We start from the raw sequence: 8590 nt of genomic DNA on the forward strand, positions 1-8590 counted from the left end.
CCACTTCAGTCTTGATCAGGGACATCGCCGTCATTCTTCACCAGGCCAGAGCTGCGTAAATACAGGGAACCTCCAAATCTCATTCATTCTGCTTCCTTGTTCTTCCTCAAATCTGACACCCAGCCCCTGCTCACTTTCCCCTCCATTGGTCCTTTCATTTGGTTTGCATTGACTTTAAAAGGGAGGATGATGGTGACTGCCTCTTAAGGCTCTCCCTGCCTGCCGTCTGGCACTCCCCCAACCCAAGCTGTTTTCTACATGGTGACCTGTCTGGTTTTCTAAAAGGCCAACTTGATGGTGTCACTTCTGCGTTGGATCTTTCAGAAGCCCCTCAAAGTCTTCAGCAAAAAGCCAAGGTTTTCACGATTCAGTCCCAGTTTGGCCATCTGGCCTCCTTTCTCCCACTCCCCTGAGTGGGTATTACCCTCCAGTCTGACTGACGTGGTGGGTCACCAGAGCTTGCCCAGCTGGACCTCCCCTCCATGACTTTGAACTTATTACTGATTCCTAGTATGGAACCACCCCTATGCCTCAGTTCACCTGGTTGAGTCCTAATTATCCAATAAGGTTTAGTGAGCGTTTTTTCCCCTAGGAAGACTTGCTTGAGTTGGCTGGCCTTCCCTGATTATTTAATAATCTATGTAACATTTATCACATTTTACCAAAGTGATTAATTCACTTTACTTGCCTTGCCAGTTGATGGTGAAAACCTAAAGAGCAGAATTATGTCTTTCATTTCTGTATCCCTAATGCCTACCACAGCTTGAGGCTTGGACTAGTTATTCAATAAACTAGTCTCGAATGAGTGGATGGTGGACAGATGGCTGCCTGTGGCTCCAGGCTGATATTCTGTTATCTCAGTCAACCCAATGGGAAGCACATTTCTTTCCCAGTAGTTGAAGTGTAAGTTCTGGGAACATGCTCCTTGGGCGCATCCCTGGGGACGTGCTAATTGCCAGATTAATCTCTGTGGCCAGGGGGGTGCAAGGCCCTTACCATGTAGGTGTGAATTTTGTGTCCATTTTTAGAACAAGGAATGAGGTCCGTTCCATACGTGCTCTATAAACTGAGAGGGGTGCAGGGAAGTGCATCAGAGGAACACTGATGATTTATGACCAGGAGCTGGAGGACAGGCTGCCTGACAGGCAGAAAGAGCACATGTTTGCCGAATTTTGTGCTAACAGCCTAGGTACAGGGGACAGCTCTGCTCCTTGCTGGCCGAGGCGGCTGGGGCAGGCCTTTCAGTCTCAGCCGCATCACTTCTAACTTTATCCATTCAGGCTGCCATGATGTGCTACCATAGCCTGGCTGCCTTATAGACAGCAGAAATTTTTTCTTACAGTTTTGGAGGCTGGCAAGTTGAAGGTCAAGGTGCCGGCAGATTTGGTGTCTGGTGAGGCCCCACTTCCTGGTTCCTAGACAGCCATCTTCTCACTGTGTCCTCACAAGGGGTGTGGGACCTCTCTCTTTGATAAGGGCGCTAATCCCATTCATGAGGACTCAGCCCTCATGACCCAGGCACCCCAAAGGCTCCATCTCCACATACCATCACATTGGGGGTTAGGTTTCAGCATATGAAGCTTGGGGAACACACACACTCAGTCTACAGCAACTCCTTTCTGCATTCTAGGCTCCAGTCACACTGAACATAAAACCTATGGTGCTGCGCGGAACACACAGGCCCTCCTTCGCCTCCAAGCCCTTGTCACATCCATCCTCTTGCTCAGAACACCTTCTCTCTTGCTCTGCCTCCCCTCCTTCCAGGCTGACATTCTCACATCCTTCAGGTCTCCACTGAGACGTCCTTCTTTGCTGGGGAGCCTTGTCTGACTAGGGTTGGCATCTCTGCTGTGTGTTTCATCTGTTTCTCCCCGCCATCCCCTCCTAGCCCTGATCATTAGAATTGCCTGTTTCCTTGTCTGCAGTAAAGTCCAAGAAGATAAGGAACAATCTCATGCTGGTCACTTACCCCCTAGGGTGATGCTTGGCACATGGTAGGCACTCAGTAAATACATGATGAATGAAGTACTCAGTTTCTCACCCATATCTAAGTTATTAAATAGGAACTGGGACTCTTTGGGGTTCCTTCCACATAGTCCTTGGGGCTTAGCAGCTTTCTTAGAGAAACTATGCAGAGCTAGCACATACAGGAGAAAATATTCTTATTATAAGGGATAATGAATTTATATTTATCTAAAATATTATTTATTCAGCGAAGGAAATAATTTTTAAAAATTCTCCTAGAAGTGAGGCTATATACCCCAGTCAGATTCACTTAGTGACATTCCTCCAATGAATGACATTTGGACCAGCCTTAGGGCATGGGGTCATAGTGCCATGACATCGTGGAGCATAGAAAATATGGCATCCTTAGTGAAAGAAGGGAATATTCTTAGGAAGCTTGTTCAGAAACCACGTCACAGCTGCAATGTCGGGAAAGGCAGTAAGTGTTTGCTCAGCATGCAGAGAATCTGTAACATTCATTCAGAGAGGCTCCCTGAAAAGAATGACCTCTGGCCAGCTCCCTTGTGATAACTGCCAACATTTATGCTTAGAAAAGAAACTTCTCCATCAGCTTGTGGTGCCCTTCAGTGTCCTCCAGAAACTGAAGTATGAGCTTTGTTTTTTGGCATCTTAAGTGGCTCCAGTGGAAATTGCCCTGATGTGCTAAATTCAGCATTAGAACAGCACTCCTGGGGATCTCTGCTCTATCTGCAGTCAGTTATTCCAGGCCGAGAGAACAAGGATGTGAGTGCCACTGAAATATGTGTATGCACTCATGCTGTGCACACACATGGGCTATTTCTGTACGTGGTGGAGCCAGCGAAGTGGTATGCACCTTAACTGACTGACAAATGGGACAAGGAGGAAATAGAGAAATTCATCTTTGAGCTTTGTTCTTATGAATATATATTCATATATGTATGTCAAGTTGAATTTACACTGAATGATAGCTTTGAAGATTATGAAATGGATTATTATTATTATTTTACTGAATTATAGTTGATTTATAATGTCTTGTTAGTTTCAGGTGTATAGCGAAGTGATTCAGAATTACATATATACATTCTTTTTCAGATTCTTTTCCATTATAGTGTATTGTAAGATATTGAATATAGTTCCCTGTGCTCTACAGTAGGACCTTGTTGTTTATCTGTTTTATATATAGTAGTTAGTTTCTGCTAAACCCAAACTCCTAATATATCTCCCGCCTGCCACTTTCCCATTTGGTAACCATAAATTTGTTTTCTTTGTCTGCAAGTCTGTTTCTTTCTATTTTTTTTCTTTTTTGTGAATCTGTTTCTGTTTTATAAATAAGTTCAATTTGTACCCTTTTCTTTAGACTCCACATATAAGTGATATCATATGATCTTCTTTCTGTCTGACTTACTTCACTTAGAATGATAATCTCTCAGTCCATCCCCATTGCTGCAAATGGCATTATTTCATTCTCTTTATGGCTGAGTAATATGGCATAGATTTTTAAATAATTGCATTTTTATGCTGAATATGTCACATGGCTATTACTAACCAGTCTGCTTTTCTGAACAAAGCTTTAACTAGACGTGCTAGAGTTGGTTTTCCTCCACGTGATGACTAATACTGACATTGCGTGAGTTTGGTGAAATCTCTCGCCTTTCTGGTCTCCCTTTGATTGGCCCCCAAATGGACAAACTCTGCTGATACCACTGGGTAATGAAAATAAAGAGCCAAGAAGGCCCATCCCTGTGGACGACAAGCTATGAATACAATGGATTATGATGATGAGAGAGAGGGCAGGAGAAAAATTAAAAATAAAAAGCTCAGATCAGATTCTAAGCCAATAATGAAGAACAGCTAAGATGAAAGTTAAATATGAACTGCTATGATGAAAGAACATGAGAACGTATACCCTGAGCAGCCTGGGAGGGAGCTCTCTTGCTACGATCTTTTATACAACAGCATTTACAACCACCGCTTGGTGAACCCTTACTCTGCAGGCGCTGTGCCAAATGTTTCTGCTCGGTGGTGCATTCATCTATCCATCACATGTTAACTGAGCACCTCCTACATGCCACGAGCGGTACATTGTCTCATTTATCCCACAACAACTTTGTGAAGATATCCATTATTATACAATCCCTTAACAAGTGAGGACACTTAGCCTGAGAGGGTCCGAATCTGGATCGACGTCTCACAGCTAGCCAGGGGAGGCTCTGGGACACAAATCCAATTTGAATGGCAAAGCCTGAACTCTCCACCACTACCCTGTACCATACTCATGAGCCTTGTGCACAGTTCAGCTTCTCATGCCTTTAACAGCAGGTAAGGATCCTGAAAGAGGAAGAGGCAGAGATTTATTCAAAATGTCTATTTAACAGGCACCTTGGTGTTTTGCCATATATCATTTCATTTCAGCCACATCACAGCCTGGTGAGGTACTTTTTAGACTTCATTTTAAAGGTGGGGCTCCTGGAGATTCAGTGATGCTTTTCCAAATACAGTGACTGGGAAATTGCAGAGTTAAAACTAAATGCAGGTTTCACTTCCTATTTCCTTTCCCCTGGGCCTTTGCTACTGTCCAGAACGACTGAGGGAAGGAAACTGTATGAGGAAACATAAACAGGATTGGGACGTGTAACCCGGAGAGGAGGAGGCTGAGTGGCTTCATGCTTTCCTGTGTTCTAAGAGTTTAAATGAGTCTGAGTCAGGCATGTGTGTTACCATCAGGAAGAATATCTTGACTCTAAAATATTGGCATGTATTTCTGTAGGGAGTCTGAGGACTGACCGTAGCTGCAGAATAAATGCGTCCTGCCCCAGGTAAACAGAGAGTCGCTGGCCTCCTGGGTACCCTGTGGAGTCTGATGTGATAGGGGATTTTTGTCCAGCGCTTCAAGTGAAGCGCCGGGGGTCTGTAAATCAGAGAGCTGTATGCCTTGGCCTGAGTCTCCTGGCTTAGACACTGCTTCACCTGCAGGGATGGATTCCTTCCAGGAATTCTTTCCAGCTCATCAGTTATGTGTCTGAATGTCTGCTCTTGTTCAGAATGTGTCTCTCAAACGTTTCCACCAAATGGCAGGGGGTGCAGGGTATGTGTATGTGAAAGTGTGTGTGTGTGTGTGTGTGTGTGTGTGTCTGGGTGTATGTGTCCCATTGCAAGTATGAAGTGTTTTTTGAAGTTTCTCATGCTTTGTTGTAAAAATGAATACAAATTTGAATTTTATTTCATAATATTCAATAACGTAAGATTTGTGTTTGTTTAATATTAAAATAATACTTTAGTTTTTATTTTTTTAGTTGAAATATAATCGGTTTATAAAATAGTATTTTAAATTGCTTACAAAACAAAACTGGTATTAATTCTGTGGCAACCTGCATGGTTCCTGGGCCTACAAGTGCTCCAGTGTGAGAAGCACAGGGCTGCATTTCGTGAAGTTTCTAATTCTGATGTTCGTACCTTAATGCATCCTTTTTCCCTATGGAGTTGTGTGGCTTAGTTTCTCAGTTCCCCCTGACCTCATGATTGAGTGGGGACCCTGCATTCAGGGTAAAGGAGCAGTTGTGGGTTTCACAGCAGTTGTGGGTCCTCAGTTAATCCCTTGCCGATGACTCACGCAGAATGCTTCCTGGGCCCTTTACAGCATCTTCAGGGAAACTGCAGCAGTTCACATTTATCGAGTGTTTACTGGATGTCAGGTACTTTGCGGGTTTGTTTAATCTAATTTTACTCTTACAATAACTGTCTGGGGAAGGTTCTGTTATGATCCTCATCTTATAGATGAGGAAAAGGAGACATGGAATAACCTGCCCGAGTCCACACAGCCTGCAGATGGTGGAGCTGAGAGTCACACGCAGGCAGCCTTCTTCTGCCTGCGTCCCCTTGGCTTTGGGGCTTGGAGGACACTCCCAGCATGTGATGGCTTTTTCTTTCATTTAGCAGTTGTGTGAGTCACCTTTGCCTAAAGGAGCTGGATGTGGGGTTATCCACCTGCCACCCCACTCATCCGGGTTCAGGGAGCAGGAGTAAAATGGGAGGGGGAAGGGAGGAGAAAGTGGGGCCACCGCTGCCAGCCCAGGGCTGATGAGGAAGAATGGAGTCATTCTTCTTCTCAAACGGTACGCTCACTTTCTAGTTCTGGCAGCAAAAGTAGGTGGAGGTAGGGCAGGTCTGCAGGCAGCCACATGTGTGGCATTTAGAGGAGCCCTTCTATCAGGGCTCACACGCAGGGTTCCTTGGTCCCGTAGAAAACCAACACAGTGTCCAAACCTTCACTTCCAGGAATGTGGTCAGAGCAACCGTCCCCACATTGGCATGGGTAGCTCCTGGTGCCTGTGCCAGGCTAATTGTCTCTGGCCCTTGGACCGTGTTTTCCGGCACGCATCCTTCCTGATAACTGGAACTGCTGACAGGCACATGCTGCTCTGCCTCTTGCCTGCCATCTGGCTCACCTGAGGGAAGGGGTCCAAGCCTTGATGGCCAGTCTCTGGCCGGGGCTGCCAGCTCCATATCTCCAAGGCTGGCCCCAGGCGCTGGCTTTGCTGGAGTTAAGAGGCTGCTCTGTACTCACCCTTCCCCCTGACTCCTTCCTGGAGCCGGAGCTACAAGATGCTGGCTGACTAAAAAGCACCTCAGTGCATCAGATGTTTCTGGAAATGCAGGTGCAGACATTATTCAGTCATTCTCACTGTGACTATGGTTTTTTTATTTTGAATTGTGATTGAATGTTTTTCTGTCACTGTCCAACTGGAGAGGGCCCCTTAAGTATTTCTAGGCACCTCAGTTTAACAAGGCATGCAGATAATTTGTGTGTGTTTATCTTATTTATGTCCAACATGGCATCCCTTTATCCGCTCTCTGCTCAGCCCCCTTAACTCATTGGCTCAACATTTCTTTTACTTTCTCTAGAAATTCCCTGTCAAAGTTTAATTCTGTACTCAGGCTGTGAAAACTACTGGGTACAGTCTGCAGATAGGCTGTTGCTGCTGTAAATTTAAGAGGTCCATTCACTTATAAATAAAACTTTATTGAGCTCTTGTCATACATCCTGCACTGTGCTAGGCATTGTGGGTACAGCAAGGACCAAAGCACAGATGCTCATTGTTCCCACGAACCTTCAAATCTGTGAAAGTGTCCAGTAACAGCTGCACTTCCTGCCTACCTGTTCCTCTGAGGACATGTTCCCAGTTAAAGCCCACCCCCGTTTTCCACACTGGCCAATCCAAACCTTCATAATGCTTCTTCGGTCTCTCACCAAATGCTCACCGTGATCCCTAGCAGTTTACTCCCCGAGAAGTCTCAGTTCCCAGCACCCCCCCCCCCTTTTTTTGGTTGTCAAATAACCCTTGGTTAAATAAGTTTCTTTGCAGTTAATTCACTGGGCTTTCCATCCACACCGCTGTTGATGTCACCTTTGATGCCGTGAGGGTGGTGGCCATCAACATTGCAGCCCACAGACTGGCCAGTCCCCGGGATCTCTTTAGTGGTTCCAGAGAGTTCTCTAGCTAAGGACGGGCACCGCACTTGTCCGGCAATGCTGACAATCTCATCAAAAGTGAAGCGTCCACTGTGCTTCATGTGTTTCTGCTTTTTTCTGTCTCTTTGTGGTTCCTTGAGGGCTTTGATGATCAGGACAGAGGCAAGAGGTTCCACCTCAGTCTGGGCCTGTCTCTTCTGAGTGGTCAGTTTCACTGTAATCCTCAGACCCTTCCAATCACCAGTTGCCTTGGTGATGTCATCACCAACCTTTTTTGGAGACAGACCCAGGGGGCCGATCTTGGGGGCCAGGACAGAGGTGGCACTGACTTCCCCAGGGATGCACCCCAGGTATAAGACTTTGATCTTGCTGGGCTGTCATGGTGGAGGTGGCTGGTGTCTGTGTGATGAACCCGAATTCGGGACAACTGAAGAAAGTTGCACCTTGGACTCCTCTGAGCCAAAAGCCAAAAGCTATGTCTCTTTTTGTACAAACTTGCCTCCATTGATGCTCATCTTCACCCCCTTTATCCCTTCCTCTTAGCTAGGCTTGACTTTGGCTTCTATCCTCTGGATCCCATGTGACCTGCTTCTTTTGAGATTAGTACCTTTAGTAATTGTATTCCTTTTCTGTCTCTCCAATATCTCCATATGAATCGGCATATAACTCTCTTTTGTTGTCCACCCTCAGCCAGTACTGCAGCCCCAAGTGCCTCACTGGAGTCCCAGCTATCGTCTCTGCTCCATTTTAACAACTTGGGTGCGTAATTAGTTACGGATATGACATCACAGTGGGATATAGTATTGATTAAAAGCTATATTGAAAAAATGTTAGTTGATTTTGTCTTTCAAAATATGTTTATTGCAGAAAAGTTAGAAAATATGGTTGAGTAAGAAAAGGAAAATAAAATCATCCACAGTCTCATCACCTAGACAAATAATTACTGCTCACCTGTTGACAGACGGCCCCTCAGTGTGTTTTCTAAGCTTTTACTTTTAGTTAAGGAATGGGATCAAGCCTGGGGGATGTCTCAGCTGCTGGGCTGTCCCTTGCAGGAGTAGCCAGTCATTGAATCATCGTGCTCGTGGCTTCATGGCAAGCCTGTCCTGGATCTAAGTGGGTGTTCACATCTAT

General features: G+C 45.4%; 1 pseudogene; it reads right to left on the reverse strand.

Annotated features, from left to right (window-relative positions):
- Positions 1 to 7329: 7329 nt before the first annotated feature.
- On the reverse strand, positions 7330 to 8156 carry LOC102524545 (annotated as a pseudogene).
- Positions 8157 to 8590: the final 434 nt, after the last annotated feature.

This window comes from Camelus ferus, chromosome 21 (genome assembly GCF_009834535.1).
Source record: "Camelus ferus isolate YT-003-E chromosome 21, BCGSAC_Cfer_1.0, whole genome shotgun sequence".
Classification (NCBI taxonomy): Eukaryota; Metazoa; Chordata; class Mammalia; order Artiodactyla; family Camelidae; genus Camelus; species Camelus ferus.